We start from the raw sequence: 18,860 nt of genomic DNA on the forward strand, positions 1-18,860 counted from the left end.
CCATACGCTAATAACTCTATTACTGTCTACTTTCTGTGTATAACAGTTCTCTCTAATAACGTATTAGACAGATCGCAAACTCATGAACACGGAGAATGTGAGCACTGTGTTTTAAGGCTCGGGCGTTCTCACTGCCGTCAAAATAAAAGTCACAACAACAAGCGAATTCAACCAGGAACACGTTCCTTCGGGAACCATCCTAGTGGCCAGTTACTAGAAGAACTCGGTGCGAAAGACCCTCATGTTGCTCACTGCAAAAAATGCTTTTCTTACTTAGTAATTTTGTCTTGTTTCCAGTCCAAATATCTAAAAATTCTTAAATCAAGATGCATTTACTAGATGAGTAAAATGCCATACGACATTATGTCTTGTTTTCTGGGAAATAAATTAAAATTGAGTTGTTGCTTAAAAAAAGTAAAATTATCTGGTAAGAAAAATAATCTTGTTTCTGCTTGAATTAACATTATTTTTCTCACCCCATTTATATCCCCAGAAAACAACATATAATATCTTATGGCATGTCACTCATCTAGTAAATGCATCTTGATTTAAGAATGTTTAGATATTTGGACTGGAAACAAGACAAAAATACTGAGTGAGAAAAGCATGTTTGCAGTGTGTGTGTGCACAGATCTGAACAGTGGACATGAATGATAAGCTCATAACAGCAGTGTTAGACAACAGGAGCTGTCCGTGGTGCTGAAACAACACACACTTGAGTCTGCGAGATCCTGGACGTTACATTCTCAGCTACAGCGTTGCTTAAAGCGTTAGTTCAGCCAAAAAAGAAAATTCTGTCAGTAATTACTCTCCCTCATGTTGTTCAACCCCGTAAGACTTTCGTTCATCTTCAGATCAGAACACAAATAAAGATATTTTTGATTAAATCTGAGAGCTGGATCACTCCTCCCTCCATAGGCTTCTAAGGGATCGAAACTGGCCGGCCCAGAAAAGTTAAAATAGTCCGAGTGACTACAGTGGCTCAACCTTAAGTTTATCAAGCGACGAGAATACTTTCTGTATTTTTTGTATAGCCAGCATCACACACATGACCAGCGTCGGCCAATAGTGAGCCTACGTTCTGACGTACAACACAGAAGCGCTGCGCTGTTACACTACGTGAAATCTCGAGGCCCACAGAGAAGGACATTAATAGTAGAATAAAGTCATTATTTTTGCTTTTTTGCGCACAAAAAGTATTCTCATCGCTTGATAAACTTAAGGTTGAGCCACTGTAGTCACTCGGACTATTTTAACGATGTCTTTAATAACTTTCTGGGCCGGCAAGTTTCAATTACAATAGAAGCCTATGGAGGAGTGATCCAGCTCTCAGATTTAATCACAAATATCTTAATTTGTGTTCCGAAGATGAACGAAAGTCTTACGGGGTTGAACAACATGAGGGAGAGTAATTACTGACAGAGTTTACATTTTTGAGTTAACTAATGATGCAGGAACATTTAGCGGATTAATATTTGCTGGATGATTAATTGAACTTCAATTTCAGTTATGATTTTGACTTATGAAAACAAGATAATCAAGATTAAATGATTATTGCGCTGCATTTATTTATATCGTCGCTGTCTGGCGGAAACATCGTATGTCCAAAAATGCTACTTTTCAGGAAATGAAACTGCATTTTTTACATAATTAAACACTGCGCAGTCAAAGTTGATATTATGACTTTATACACAGGTGAAACTCGAAAAATATTAATATAAAATTAATAATATACACATAATGGCTCACAGCTTATGAAACCCCCAAATTAAAAATTAGAATATTGTGAAAAGGTTTTCATAAGCTGTCAGCCATAATCATCAAAATTATAACAAATAAAGGCTTGAAATATCTCACTTTGCATGTAATGAGTCTATATAATATATTAGTTTCAGCTTTTAAGTTGAATTACTGAAATAAATGAACTTTAGCACGATATTCTAATTTTACGAGTTTCATATGGTCAGACACTTGCATGTGTCATTATACAGTATTATTAACATATTACCAAAATCAAGCTTTAAATGGAGTTATGAGATTTTTGACCGCAGAATTTGTCGGTCATTAGAACGGCCGTATCTCAGGCAGAAAGTGCATCGCTTTACGTTTTCATCAACTTATAGATCATAAAGTTTACTGTGGGTACAGTGTGTGGACGCTCAGCTGGATAAAATCTCATGTTATTAAAGATGAAGTGCTTCTCACAGGCAATTTAAGGCAGTATTGACAATGAGTCAATGACAAATGCTAGACTAAGACACTCTTCTCCACTCCTCAAATACATAACATTAGCCTTTATAGTGTTTCTGGAGTAAAACACACTGTACTTGTTCAAGCAAGCACTTCTTTATTTACCATTGCATTGCAAACAAGCAGAGACGCTCCAAACTGACGCTCATCACTTCATTCATGATAGAGGTGGGTGGAGTTATGAGGTTTGACTGACAGGTTGAGGAGCCAATGGAGTTGCGAGGTTTAGTCACATGCTCTTTTTAACACTTTTTAATTGGTTACGTTTTTGCAAAACCCACAGACAGACGTGAAGGCTGACTGATAGTAATGATTTATGAAAATAAATTTTTAAAAATGATGAAATATGGAGCTATGAGGTTTCTGCATGACAGCAACGATGTATTGCTTCACATTAATAAAGAAGAAAATAAGAGTGTTGATTCATCAGTTATGAAGCGACTTCAGTTATGACTAGTGTCAGCTCAATATTGATTCTTCAGTTCAATAACAGTGTCGATGTCATTATCCAGCTCCATTTATTTCACATTTTGTTGTGCAGTTAAATCGATATAGTGAATAAACATATGTATATATTTACATTTTATTTATTATGCATAATCTAATTTATTTTATTTATTTAAAAACATAGGTATATATTTACATTTTATTTATTATGCATAATCTATTTTATTTTATTTATTTAAAAACATAGGTATATATTTACATTTTATTTATTATGCATAATCTAATTTATTTTTATTTATTCAAAAACATAGGTATATATTTACATTTTATTTATTATGCACAATTTAATTTATTTTATTTATTTAAAAACATAGGTATATATTTACATTTTATTTATTATGCATAATCTAATTTATTTTATTTATTTATTTATTTATTCATTAATCTTTTGTTTTTCAGTTTGTTTAAATCCACTGTTAAAAAAGTTTTTTTTTTCAGTATTCAATGCATGCATATTGTTTCCAAAGTCAAAATCCTGTAAATAATCATTATCTCAATGTTGACTAAAATAACGGTGATTATGGCCCCAACCCAACTTTACAATTCCCAGCATTACACACGCTTGCATGTTTGAAGACGAGTTCTCAGAAACACGTAAAGCGTTCGGAGAGAGAGAGAGAGAGAGAGAGTGAGAGAGAGAGAGAGAGAGAGAGAGAGAGAGAGAGAGAGAGAGAGAGAGAGAGAGAGAGAGAGAGAGAGAGAGAGTGAGAGAGTGAGAGAGTGAGAGAGTGAGAGAGAGAGAGAGAGAGTGAGAGAGAGAGAGTGTGAGAGAGAGTGATTCATCTCATCATCCATCAGCTTTCATAAGACTTCATTACGGCTCGGCGGAAAGCGTTTGTTAAGATTCAGAAGCCGAACAAATGTTTGGCTGAAGCTCATTTCACGCTGATGCTCACGAATTAGGATGAAGAACACGGTGTCCCTTCATCAATGAGAGGCCGACCCTCTGTCCAACACGCCATCACTGGTCCTGATGCTTTACACAGACCTCCTTTGGCACGTCATACTCAAACCAACACACCCCACACAGCCACCTACAGCACTAGCATAGAGTGCAACTCCATTCATAGGGAAACGATAACTTATAAAGCTTTAAAATCCTCCTGTAGTCAATCATTTTATCCATTAAAACTCATCTTTGATCACGAAAATTACATATTTAAATGTATTTTCCTTGATAGCTTGAATGTAACTCGACACCCTTGCCTCATTTAGTATGCGCGGTTCTATGAATATGCAAATGAGCCCCGCCTCCACTCACTCGCTCAGCTCAGAGATCCACTGGTTGACGAGCACACGTTGATCTGATTGGTTACAAGGTCGTTTGTGACGTCAGAAACACCAGCGATTTCAAACCGTGTTTTTGAGACTGTCTTTGGTTCACTGCAGTTTTAAGCAGAAAATACTCAGCAATGCTGTCGACTTATGAACTTACACATGGTGTGTCTTAAAGCGTATTAAAAACACCACATAGACACATAAACAACATTAAAAGCTGGATTTACACCACAGGGGGACTTTAAAGACAGCTCTACTGTGAGCTATTATATTTAAGCTATTTGCTTCTGTTGAAGCCCACATTATTACAGCTTTTTTTTATATAATCATGTTATAAATAAACTACATTACCCATGATGCTGTACAGAAAATTAGAGTTGAAGAAAGCAACATGCGCTAAAAGATCTCGTTAGCTCCGCCCACTCCCATGAAGCACTGCGAATGACATAATCAAGTCAATCTCTCGGCGCTCTCAAAATGTTGAAATGTTTGTATATTTATGCATATTTTGCAATAAACTTAAAATATATTGTCTTTTTTATATATATAATCAACATTTGTAAATGAGTAGTGATATATTTCTCCATTGTTTTTAACTCTATTATGCTGTTCGCAATTCACGTAATTCGCGAGAGATCACTTCCGGCGCTTTCCGGCGCTTGTTGGAAAAGACCGAAGCGCCGGCGCCCTCAGATCACTTGGACGTGGCTGTGTTTACAAGAGGTAAAAACAATATAAAAACTGTTCGTTTTCTCACACAAACCGCTCGTTTCGTGTCTTAGGCCATCAATGTGTACTTACATTTACGAGTCATTAAATCATGTTTAATTTGGACTTCTCTGTGTATGCTCTTTGAGGTGGTGACCATAGACCTGCATTATATGACTGACAGACAAGAACGGTTTGACCTAAAAATATCAAAATTGAAACTACAGCGGAAACAAAGACACCTACATCTTGGATGCCCTTGAGGTAAGCTAAAACATACCAAAAATTAATTTCAAAGTGAACTATCCCTTTGAACTTTTAGCAATTTTGTTGTGTATTTTTGCAATTTTTTATTAGTTGTTTTTAAAAAAAACATGTCTATAAATGTAATATTAAGAGGTTAAACTAAATAAAATTAGAAATGTTGCTTAACTTTAATAACGCTGGAGAGATGACAAACAACATCCGTGGCATCTGGGTCATTTACACTAAATATAACTTTATTATTTAGGTTTATTTAGAGGTTTAGTCACTGATTGTTCCTGTGGTGAATAACACAGCATCTTTGTTTAGATGTAATTAGTAGTTTTCCAGGATTTGCGAGGCATTCCAGATTTTGAACAACGAACTCCCGCAGGATAATTGCAGAGTCTGTTTGACTCGAGGTCTAAATATAGGAAGAGGCTTTTGTTAAAATAGTGTTGAGGTAATGATGTTAATTTTGCCAATTTAAATAGCAGATTGTGCTTCTTCTCACCATCTGCAAGGCGTCCGTATCCAAAATCCTGATCCTTCATAAGGACCAAAAAAAATGAAAGGGGTAATGACATGAGAAATCAAATTTGCCTTGATCTTTTGACATCTAAGAGGTTTATGTGCGTTTAAAGGGGTCATGACATGGATGTTTTTATTATTTTTATATGTTCCTTGAGGTTCACTTATAATATTACGTTTTTTTGCACAAAAAAATATATATATGAGGAAAAACAATTATTTGTAACCCTCATTCTGAGCCTCAGTCTGAAATGATCAGTTTTTAAGGCGCGGCTCCTTTAAGGCGTGTCAGCAAATGCCTCTGTTATGATTGGCTAACGTCATCGCAGAGGAAACATTATCAACTCCCAATCACTATTGAAAACATTATCCATATAAAATCGTACCGGCGTTTTTCCTCTTTGTCGCCATCTCTGTTCGAAATCTGCAATTGCAGTCATTCACGGAATTATCCACTTTACGTGGGTTGTACTTCAACACCCTCGACACCGCACAGCTCGGATGAACACAATGTTTGAGGAGAGTGTGCAGCTGTCAGTCACCGCGACGATGTGGATACTGACATTCAGAATCACGGATTATTCTTTTTGGAAGTATGACCAACATAATAATTTTCACCGGAAAATGTCATCTGAACTAGTAAGAAACATCCACTTTTGTTCTGGTTCTGACATAGCAGTAAATCGCGCTGATTAAATCTAACAATCGCTTATAAGTTATCATATCACGCAAAACCGTGCAAATTATACTTTGTTCTCAAATTGTTGATGTTAACAACGTAAGCAAGCATTGCGTGACTACATCATGTAATGTCCTTCCGATATTATCCTTGTTTTCGCATGGGTCAGGTTGCAGTCTCTTTTTTTCTGTAACGTTAGCCACTCCGAAGTCCGAACGAAGTCTTTTGCATGTTACAGCGGGTGAGTCTCTAGTCGTCACTGGTGATTGTCGTTTGAACCTTTCTGGATCCGCCATCAAATTGATAAGTTTAATTATATCAAGTGCTGTGAGAAAAGGCTATAAATCTCCACCTCTAACATCCTCACACACTCATAGCCTACTAGCCGAGACTCTTCTTTATGTGTACAGATGTGTGTGTGTGTGCAGATGTGTGTGTACAGATGTGACGTAATGACGCAAAGACATCTCCCGCGGAAATCCACCAGTACCGCTGGAATTAAAAACATTATTACAAGCTTACCGCTTTGAATCGAGCTACGGCAAGCAGAGAGTATAATGACTGACGCTGATACACTGATACAGTATACAGATGTGTGTTCAGAGTATAATGACTGACGCTGATACACTGATACAGTATACAGATGTGTGTTCAGATTATAATGACTGACGCTGATACATTGATACAGTATACAGATGTGTGTTCAGATTATAATGACTGAGTCTGTCTACACTGATACAGTATACAGATGTGTGTTCAGATTATAATGACTGACGCTGTCTACACTGATACAGTATACAGATGTGTGTTCAGATTATAATGACTGACGCTGTCTACACTGATACAGTATACAGATGTGTGTTCAGATTATAATGACTGAGTCTGTCTACACTGATACAGTATACAGATGTGTGTTCAGATTATAATGACTGACGCTGATACACTGATACAGTATACAGATGTGTGTTCAGATTATAATGACTGACGCTGATACACTGATACAGTATACAGATGTGTGTTCAGATTATAATGACTGAGTCTGTCTACACTGATACAGTATACAGATGTGTGTTCAGATTATAATGACTGACGCTGTCTACACTGATACAGTATACAGATGTGTGTTCAGATTATAATGACTGACGCTGTCTACACTGATACAATATACAGATGTGTGTTCAGATTATAATGACTGACGCTGTCTACACTGATACAGTATACAGATGTGTGTTCAGATTATAATGACTGACGCTGTCTACACTGATACAGTATACAGATGTGTGTTCAGATTATAATGACTGATGCTGTCTACACTCATACAGTATACAGATGTGTGTTCAGATTATAATGACTGATGCTGTCTACACTGATACAGTATACAGATGTGTGTTCAGATTATAATGACTGAGTCTGTCTACACTGATACAGTATACAGATGTGTGTTCAGATTATAATGACTGACGCTGATACACTGATACAGTATACAGATGTGTGTTCAGATTATAATGACTGACGCTGTCTACACTGATACAGTATACAGATGTGTGTTCAGATTATAATGACTGATGCTGTCTACACTGATACAGTATACAGATGTGTGTTCAGATTATAATGACTGACGCTGTCTACACTGATACAGTATACAGATGTGTGTTCAGATTATAATGACTGATGCTGTCTACACTGATACAGTATACAGATGTGCGTTCAGATTATAATGACTGACGCTGATACACTGATACAGTATACAGATGTGTGTTCAGATTATAATGACTGACGCTGTCTACACTGATACAGTATACAGATGTGTGTTCAGATTATAATGACTGATGCTGTCTACACTGATACAGTATACAGATGTGTGTTCAGATTATATTGACTGATGCTGTCTACACTGATACAGTATACAGATGTGTGTTCAGATTATATTGACTGATGCTGTCTACACTGATACAGTATACAGATGTGTGTTCAGATTATAATGACTGACGCTGATACACTGATACAGTATACAGATGTGCGTTCAGATTATAATGACTGACGCTGATACACTGATACAGTATACAGATGTGTGTTCAGATTATATTGACTGATGCTGTCTACACTGATACAGTATACAGATGTGTGTTCAGATTATAATGACTGACGCTGATACACTGATACAGTATACAGATGTGCGTTCAGATTATAATGACTGACGCTGATACACTGATACAGTATACAGATGTGTGTTCAGATTATAATGACTGATGCTGTCTACACTGATACAGTATACAGATGTGTGTTCAGATTATAATGACTGACGCTGTCTACACTGATACAGTATACAGATGTGTGTTCAGATTATAATGACTGACGCTGATACACTGATACAGTATACAGATGTGTGTTCAGATTATAATGACTGACGCTGTCTACACTGATACAGTATACAGATGTGTGTTCAGATTATAATGACTGAGTCTGTCTACACTGATACAGTATACAGATGTGTGTTCAGATTATAATGACTGAGTCTGTCTACACTGATACAGTATACAGATGTGTGTTCAGATTATAATGACTGATGCTGTCTACACTGATACAGTATACAGATGTGTGTTCAGATTATAATGACTGACGCTGATACACTGATACAGTATACAGATGTGTGTTCAGATTATAATGACTGATGCTGATACACTGATACAGTATACAGATGTGTGTTCAGATTATAATGACTGACGCTGTCTACACTGATACAGTATACAGATGTGTGTTCAGATTATAATGACTGATGCTGATACACTGATACAGTATACAGATGTGTGTTCAGATTATAATGATTGACGCTGTCTACACTGATACAGTATACAGATGTGCGTTCAGATTATAATGATTGACGCTGTCTACACTGATACAGTATACAGATGTGTGTTCAGATTATAATGACTGACGCTGTCTACACTGATACAGTATACAGATGTGTGTTCAGATTATAATGACTGACGCTGTCTACACTGATACAGTATACAGATGTGTGTTCAGATTATAATGACTGACGCTGTCTACACTGATACAGTATACAGATGTGTGTTCAGATTATAATGACTGACGCTGTCTACACTGATACAGTATACAGATGTGTGTTCAGATTATAATGACTGATGCTGTCTACACTGATACAGTATACAGATGTGTGTTCAGATTATAATGACTGACGCTGTCTACACTGATACAGTATACAGATGTGTGTTCAGATTATAATGACTGAGTCTGTCTACACTGATACAGTATACAGATGTGTGTTCAGATTATATTGACTGATGCTGTCTACACTGATACAGTATACAGATGTGTGTTCAGATTATAATGACTGACGCTGATACACTGATACAGTATACAGATGTGCGTTCAGATTATAATGACTGACGCTGATACACTGATACAGTATACAGATGTGTGTTCAGATTATAATGACTGATGCTGTCTACACTGATACAGTATACAGATGTGTGTTCAGATTATAATGACTGACGCTGTCTACACTGATACAGTATACAGATGTGTGTTCAGATTATAATGACTGATGCTGTCTACACTGATACAGTATACAGATGTGTGTTCAGATTATATTGACTGATGCTGTCTACACTGATACAGTATACAGATGTGTGTTCAGATTATAATGACTGACGCTGATACACTGATACAGTATACAGATGTGCGTTCAGATTATAATGACTGACGCTGATACACTGATACAGTATACAGATGTGTGTTCAGATTATAATGACTGATGCTGTCTACACTGATACAGTATACAGATGTGTGTTCAGATTATAATGACTGACGCTGTCTACACTGATACAGTATACAGATGTGTGTTCAGATTATAATGACTGAGTCTGTCTACACTGATACAGTATACAGATGTGTGTTCAGATTATAATGACTGACGCTGATACACTGATACAGTATACAGATGTGTGTTCAGATTATAATGACTGACGCTGTCTACACTGATACAGTATACAGATGTGTGTTCAGATTATAATGACTGAGTCTGTCTACACTGATACAGTATACAGATGTGTGTTCAGATTATAATGACTGATGCTGTCTACACTGATACAGTATACAGATGTGTGTTCAGATTATAATGACTGACACTGATACAGTATACAGATGTGTGTTCAGATTATAATGACTGATGCTGATACACTGATACAGTATACAGATGTGTGTTCAGATTATAATGACTGACGCTGTCTACACTGATACAGTATACAGATGTGTGTTCAGATTATAATGACTGATGCTGATACACTGATACAGTATACAGATGTGTGTTCAGATTATAATGATTGACGCTGTCTACACTGATACAGTATACAGATGTGCGTTCAGATTATAATGATTGACGCTGTCTACACTGATACAGTATACAGATGTGTGTTCAGATTATAATGACTGACGCTGTCTACACTGATACAGTATACAGATGTGTGTTCAGATTATAATGACTGACGCTGTCTACACTGATACAGTATACAGATGTGTGTTCAGATTATAATGACTGATGCTGTCTACACTGATACAGTATACAGATGTGTGTTCAGATTATAATGACTGACGCTGTCTACACTGATACAGTATACAGATGTGTGTTCAGATTATAATGACTGAGTCTGTCTACACTGATACAGTATACAGATGTGTGTTCAGATTATAATGACTGATGCTGTCTACACTGATACAGTATACAGATGTGTGTTCAGATTATAATGATTGACGCTGTCTACACTGATACAGTATACAGATGTGTGTTCAGATTATAATGACTGATGCTGTCTACACTGATACAGTATACAGATGTGCGTTCAGATTATAATGACTGATGCTGTCTACACTGATACAGTATACAGATGTGTGTTCAGATTATAATGACTGATGCTGTCTACACTCATACAGTATACAGATGTGTGTTCAGATTATAATGACTGATGCTGTCTACACTGATACAGTATACAGATGTGTGTTCAGATTATAATGACTGACGCTGTCTACACTGATACAGTATACAGATGTGCGTTCAGATTATAATGACTGATGCTGTCTACACTGATACAGTATACAGATGTGTGTTCAGATTATAATGACTGATGCTGTCTACACTGATACAGTATACAGATGTGTGTTCAGATTATAATGACTGATGCTGTCTACACTGATACAGTATACAGATGTGCGTTCAGATTATAATGACTGATGCTGTCTACACTGATACAGTATACAGATGTGTGTTCAGATTATAATGACTGACGCTGATACACTGATACAGTATACAGATGTGTGTTCAGATTATAATGACTGACGCTGATACACTGATACAGTATACAGATGTGTGTTCAGATTATAATGACTGATGCTGATACACTGATACAGTATACAGATGTGTGTTCAGATTATAATGATTGACGCTGTCTACAGTGATACAGTATACAGATGTGTGTTCAGATTATAATGACTGATGCTGTCTACACTGATACAGTATACAGATGTGCGTTCAGATTATAATGATTGACGCTGTCTACACTGATACAGTATACAGATGTGTGTTCAGATTATAATGACTGACGCTGTCTACACTGATACAGTATACAGATGTGTGTTCAGATTATAATGACTGACGCTGTCTACACTGATACAGTATACAGATGTGTGTTCAGATTATAATGACTGATGCTGTCTACACTGATACAGTATACAGATGTGTGTTCAGATTATAATGACTGACGCTGTCTACACTGATACAGTATACACATGTGTGTTCAGATTATAATGACTGACGCTGTCTACACTGATACAGTATACAGATGTGTGTTCAGATTATAATGACTGACGCTGTCTACACTGATACAGTATACAGATGTGTGTTCAGATTATAATGACTGACGCTGTCTACACTGATACAGTATACAGATGTGTGTTCAGATTATAATGACTGATGCTGTCTACACTGATACAGTATACAGATGTGTGTTCAGATTATAATGACTGATGCTGTCTACACTGATACAGTATACAGATGTGTGTTCAGATTATAATGACTGACGCTGATACACTGATACAGTATACAGATGTGTGTTCAGATTATAATGACTGACGCTGTCTACACTGATACAGTATACAGATGTGTGTTCAGATTATAATGACTGACGCTGATACACTGATACAGTATACAGATGTGTGTTCAGATTATAATGACTGACGCTGATACACTGATACAGTATACAGATGTGTGTTCAGATTATAATGACTGACGCTGATACACTGATACAGTATACAGATGTGTGTTCAGATTATAATGACTGACGCTGTCTACACTGATACAGTATACAGATGTGTGTTCAGATTATAATGACTGACGCTGTCTACACTGATACAGTATACAGATGTGTGTTCAGATTATAATGACTGACGCTGATACACTGATACAGTATACAGATGTGTGTTCAGATTATAATGACTGACGCTGTCTACACTGATACAGTATACAGATGTGTGTTCAGATTATAATGACTGACGCTGTCTACACTGATACAGTATACAGATGTGTGTTCAGATTATAATGACTGACGCTGATACACTGATACAGTATACAGATGTGTGTTCAGATTATAATGACTGACGCTGTCTACACTGATACAGTATACAGATGTGTGTTCAGATTATAATGACTGACGCTGTCTACACTGATACAGTATACAGATGTGTGTTCAGATTATAATGACTGACGCTGTCTACACTGATACAGTATACAGATGTGTGTTCAGATTATAATGACTGACGCTGATACACTGATACAGTATACAGATGTGTGTTCAGATTATAATGACTGACGCTGTCTACACTGATACAGTGTACAGATGTGTGTTCAGATTATAATGACTGACGCTGATACACTGATACAGTATACAGATGTGTGTTCAGATTATAATGACTGACGCTGATACACTGATACAGTATACAGATGTGTGTTCAGATTATAATGACTGAGTCTGTCTACACTGATACAGTATACAGATGTGTGTTCAGATTATAATGACTGAGTCTGTCTACACTGATACAGTATACAGATGTGTGTTCAGATTATAATGACTGATGCTGTCTACACTGATACAGTATACAGATGTGTGTTCAGATTATAATGACTGACGCTGATACACTGATACAGTATACAGATGTGTGTTCAGATTATAATGACTGACGCTGTCTACACTGATACAGTATACAGATGTGTGTTCAGATTATAATGACTGACGCTGTCTACACTGATACAGTATACAGATGTGTGTTCAGATTATAATGACTGACGCTGTCTACACTGATACAATATACAGATGTGTGTTCAGATTATAATGACTGACGCTGTCTACACTGATACAGTATACAGATGTGTGTTCAGATTATAATGACTGACGCTGTCTACACTGATACAGTATACAGATGTGTGTTCAGATTATAATGACTGACGCTGTCTACACTGATACAGTATACAGATGTGTGTTCAGATTATAATGACTGACGCTGTCTACACTGATACAGTATACAGATGTGTGTTCAGATTATAATGACTGACGCTGTCTACACTGATACAGTATACAGATGTGTGTTCAGATTATAATGACTGACGCTGTCTACACTGATACAGTATACAGATGTGTGTTCAGATTATAATGACTGACGCTGTCTACACTGGTACAGTATACAGATGTGTGTTCAGATTATAATGACTGACGCTGTCTACACTGATACAGTATACAGATGTGTGTTCAGATTATAATGACTGACGCTGATACACTGATACAGTATACAGATGTGTGTTCAGATTATAATGACTGACGCTGTCTACACTGGTACAGTATACAGATGTGTGTTCAGATTATAATGACTGACGCTGTCTACACTGATACAGTATACAGATGTGTGTTCAGATTATAATGACTGACGCTGATACACTGATACAGTATACAGATGTGCGTTCAGATTATAATGACTGACGCTGTCTACACTGATACAGTATACAGATGTGTGTTCAGATTATAATGACTGATGCTGTCTACACTGATACAGTATACAGATGTGTGTTCAGATTATAATGACTGACGCTGTCTACACTGATACAGTATACAGATGTGTGTTCAGATTATAATGACTGACGCTGTCTACACTGATACAGTATACAGATGTGCGTTCAGATTATAATGACTGAGTCTGTCTACAGTGATACAGTATACAGATGTGCGTTCAGATTATAATGACTGACGCTGATACACTGATACAGTATACAGATGTGTGTTCAGATTATAATGACTGAGTCTGTCTACACTGATACAGTATACAGATGTGTGTTCAGATTATAATGACTGACGCTGTCTACACTGATACAGTATACAGATGTGCGTTCAGATTATAATGACTGACGCTGATACACTGATACAGTATACAGATGTGTGTTCAGATTATAATGACTGACGCTGTCTACACTGATACAGTATACAGATGTGTGTTCAGATTATAATGACTGACGCTGTCTACACTGATACAGTATACAGATGTGTGTTCAGATTATAATGACTGACGCTGTCTACACTGATACAGTATACAGATGTGTGTTCAGATTATAATGACTGACGCTGTCTACACTGATACAGTATACAGATGTGTGTTCAGATTATAATGACTGATGCTGTCTACACTGATACAGTATACAGATGTGTGTTCAGATTATAATGACTGATGCTGTCTACACTGATACAGTATACAGATGTGTGTTCAGATTATAATGACTGACGCTGTCTACACTGATACAGTATACAGATGTGCGTTCAGATTATAATGACTGACGCTGATACACTGATACAGTATACAGATGTGTGTTCAGATTATAATGACTGACGCTGTCTACACTGATACAGTATACAGATGTGTGTTCAGATTATAATGACTGACGCTGTCTACACTGATACAGTATACAGATGTGTGTTCAGATTATAATGACTGACGCTGTCTACACTGATACAGTATACAGATGTGTGTTCAGATTATAATGACTGACGCTGATACACTGATACAGTATACAGATGTCTGTTCAGATTATAATGACTGACGCTGATACACTGATACAGTATACAGATGTGTGTTCAGATTATAATGACTGACGCTGATACACTGATACAGTATACAGATGTGTGTTCAGATTATAATGACTGACGCTGATACACTGATACAGTATACAGATGTGTGTTCAGATTATAATGACTGACGCTGTCTACACTGATACAGTATACAGATGTGTGTTCAGATTATAATGACTGACGCTGTCTACACTGATACAGTATACAGATGTGTGTTCAGATTATAATGACTGATGCTGTCTACACTGATACAGTATACAGATGTGTGTTCAGATTATAATGACTGATGCTGTCTACACTGATACAGTATACAGATGTGTGTTCAGATTATAATGACTGATGCTGTCTACACTGATACAGTATACAGATGTGTGTTCAGATTATAATGACTGATGCGGTCTACACTGATACAGTATACAGATGTGTGTTCAGATTATAATGACTGATGCTGTCTACACTGATACAGTATACAGATGTGTGTTCAGATTATAATGACTGATGCGGTCTACACTGATACAGTATACAGATGTGTGTTCAGATTATAATGACTGACGCGGTCTACACTGATACAGTATACAGATGTGTGTTCAGATTATAATGACTGACGCTGTCTACACTGATACAGTATACAGATGTGTGTTCAGATTATAATGACTGACGCTGTCTACAGTGATACAGTATACAGATGTGTGTTCAGATTATAATGACTGATGCTGTCTACACTGATACAGTATACAGATGTGTGTTCAGATTATAATGACTGATGCTGTCTACACTGATACAGTATACAGATGTGTGTTCAGATTATAATGACTGACGCTGTCTACACTGATACAGTATACAGATGTGCGTTCAGATTATAATGACTGACGCTGATACACTGATACAGTATACAGATGTGTGTTCAGATTATAATGACTGAGTCTGTCTACACTGATACAGTATACAGATGTGTGTTCAGATTATAATGACTGAGTCTGTCTACACTGGTACAGTATACAGATGTGTGTTCAGATTATAATGACTGACGCTGTCTACACTGATACAGTATACAGATGTGTGTTCAGATTATAATGACTGACGCTGTCTACACTGATACAGTATACAGATGTGTGTTCAGATTATAATGACTGACGCTGTCTACACTGATACAGTATACAGATGTGTGTTCAGATTATAATGACTGATGCTGTCTACACTGATACAGTATACAGATGTGTGTTCAGATTATAATGACTGACGCTGTCTACACTGATACAGTATACAGATGTGTGTTCAGATTATAATGACTGATGCTGTCTACACTGATACAGTATACAGATGTGTGTTCAGATTATAATGACTATAAAGAACTTTCGTCTTGTTTAAATAGCTGGTTTGAGTCTCTACAGACTTACAGAAGATCCCAGAGTCAATCCAGAGTGGATGGTTTATTCTAATGGCGTCCCAGATCGTGTCGGAGGATTATATGTTTGTTCGGAACATTTGACTGCAGATTGTTTTGCAATGGAGAGTTCACAAAGAAACATTTGTTGAAAGATGAAGCAGCGACTGTATTTGACCTGACAGCAGCTGTATCACAAACCCTGAGTAAATGATTTCATAATGCTGTCTGTAAATGACGGTTTTATATGGATAATGCTTTCAATAGTGAGTCGACGTTGATACTATTTCCTCTGCGATGACGTTAGCCAATCTTAACAGTGGCATTTACTGACAAGCCTTAAAGGAGCCGCGCCTTAAAAACTGATCATTTCAGACTGAGGCTCAGAATGAGTGTTAAAAATAATAGTTTTCCCACATATACATTTATTTTCTGTGCAATTAGACTTAAATAACATAATAAGTGAACGTCAAGGAACATATTAAAATAAGAAATAAATCCATGTCATGACCCCTATAACTTATGGGATCCATTTCTGTTGCATTGAATTAAAAATATAAAATGGCAAATTATTGCACTGACATAATGTGATTTGTCTTTTTATTCTATCAAGCTTTTTATCTAAAAAAAATTTTAAGTGACTGTTTTTTTCTTTACAGATTGTGACTGACACCTCAGATCTATTAATATCTTCATGTATGAATGTTCATACATTGGTTATACAGTAATAAACGTTGTTTTAAACAGTGTTTATGTAATGTGAATGGTGGAGCTGCCACAGAAAGTTCTTCACGATCAGGGATGTGTTTCCCGTACAACGCCGTAACTCGATGCTTCACTATCACAGTACGATGCATCGTTGAAGAAATCAATTAGCGAGTCACGACTGTTTCCCGAAACCATAATGTCGCAAAGTAGTCGTTCAACCACGTTGGTTTATGACGTCACGCACGTGGTGGAGTAATAACTTATTTTAATGAAACTGTTTGAGATGGAATTAATGCGAGATGTTTTGATATAAATTACAGACATGCATCTGAGGAATATTTCTCATTTTTCTCAGTTATTTCGCTTTATTTCCAGATTTAATCATAGGCTCAAACCGAATGATTCTCTCGATAAAGACTATGAGATTTGTACTACAGGTGAAACTCGAAAAATTTGAATATCGTGCAAAAGTTCATTTATTTCAGTAATTCAACTTAAAAGGTGAAACTAATATATTATATAGACTCATTACATGCAAAGTGAGATATTTCAAGCCTTTATTTGTTATAATTTTGATAATTATGTCTTACAGATATGAAAACCTTTTCCCAATATTCTAATTTTGAATTTGGTGTTTTCAGAAGCTGTAATCCATAATCATCAAAATTATAACAAATAAAGGCTTGAAATATCTCACTTTGCATGTAATGAGTCTATATAATATATTAGTTTAGATTTTGGATATTACCTCCATGTTAAGATATTGGCCCGCCTTGATGCATTTAAATCTCATTTAAAGACTCATCTCTTCTCTCTTGCATTTGATTGTAATTCATTTTTGTAATTGTTTTATACTTTGTTTATTAATCTTAGATTGTATGTGCTGGGCTGTCTGTAAAGCACTTTGGCCAACTGATAACGACGGAACTTGCGACCATATTTGGCTAACGATGCTTTCGGGAAACGCACCCCAGGTCAATAAACATCAGTAACTAGAACTAAATGGGATAATATTCCACTGGCAAAATTAAATTAAAATGCACAAATCTAGTTAATTTTGCTGTGTTATTATGTGGCTCTCTGAGAGCATCAGTGCCTCACACACGACCTCCGTCAGCAGCAAGAGTTGCTGAATCATGCCGTGTAAGACTTAGAAACACACACACACACACAACCAAAAATATTCCCCCTCCAGATTTAATAGAGTCCAAAAACACTGGCACTCAAGTCAGTGCAACACGAGCCTGTCGCTCGATGCGTTTATTTATTTCAGTGTTGATATAATGTCGTGATGTGAGGGCTGCCAATTCTGAGCAATGCTAATGTTGATTAAAACCTGTCAATCACCAATATATCCTTCGAAACAGACTTTAGCCAAATAATATAATGT

The 18,860-nt window shown here is 36.5% G+C and overlaps 1 protein-coding gene across 3 annotated transcripts in view; it reads right to left on the minus strand.

Moving 5' to 3' along the window:
- Window positions 1–18,860, minus strand: part of dnm1a (dynamin 1a) — a 138,660-nt gene that overhangs the window by 118,560 nt on the left and 1,240 nt on the right. The gene's annotated exons all lie outside the window — the stretch shown is intronic.

Source organism: Rhinichthys klamathensis, unplaced genomic scaffold (genome assembly GCF_029890125.1).
Source record: "Rhinichthys klamathensis goyatoka isolate OS25496 unplaced genomic scaffold, OSU_Roscu_1.1 h1tg000118l_1, whole genome shotgun sequence".
Lineage (NCBI taxonomy): Eukaryota > Metazoa > Chordata > Actinopteri > Cypriniformes > Leuciscidae > Rhinichthys > Rhinichthys klamathensis.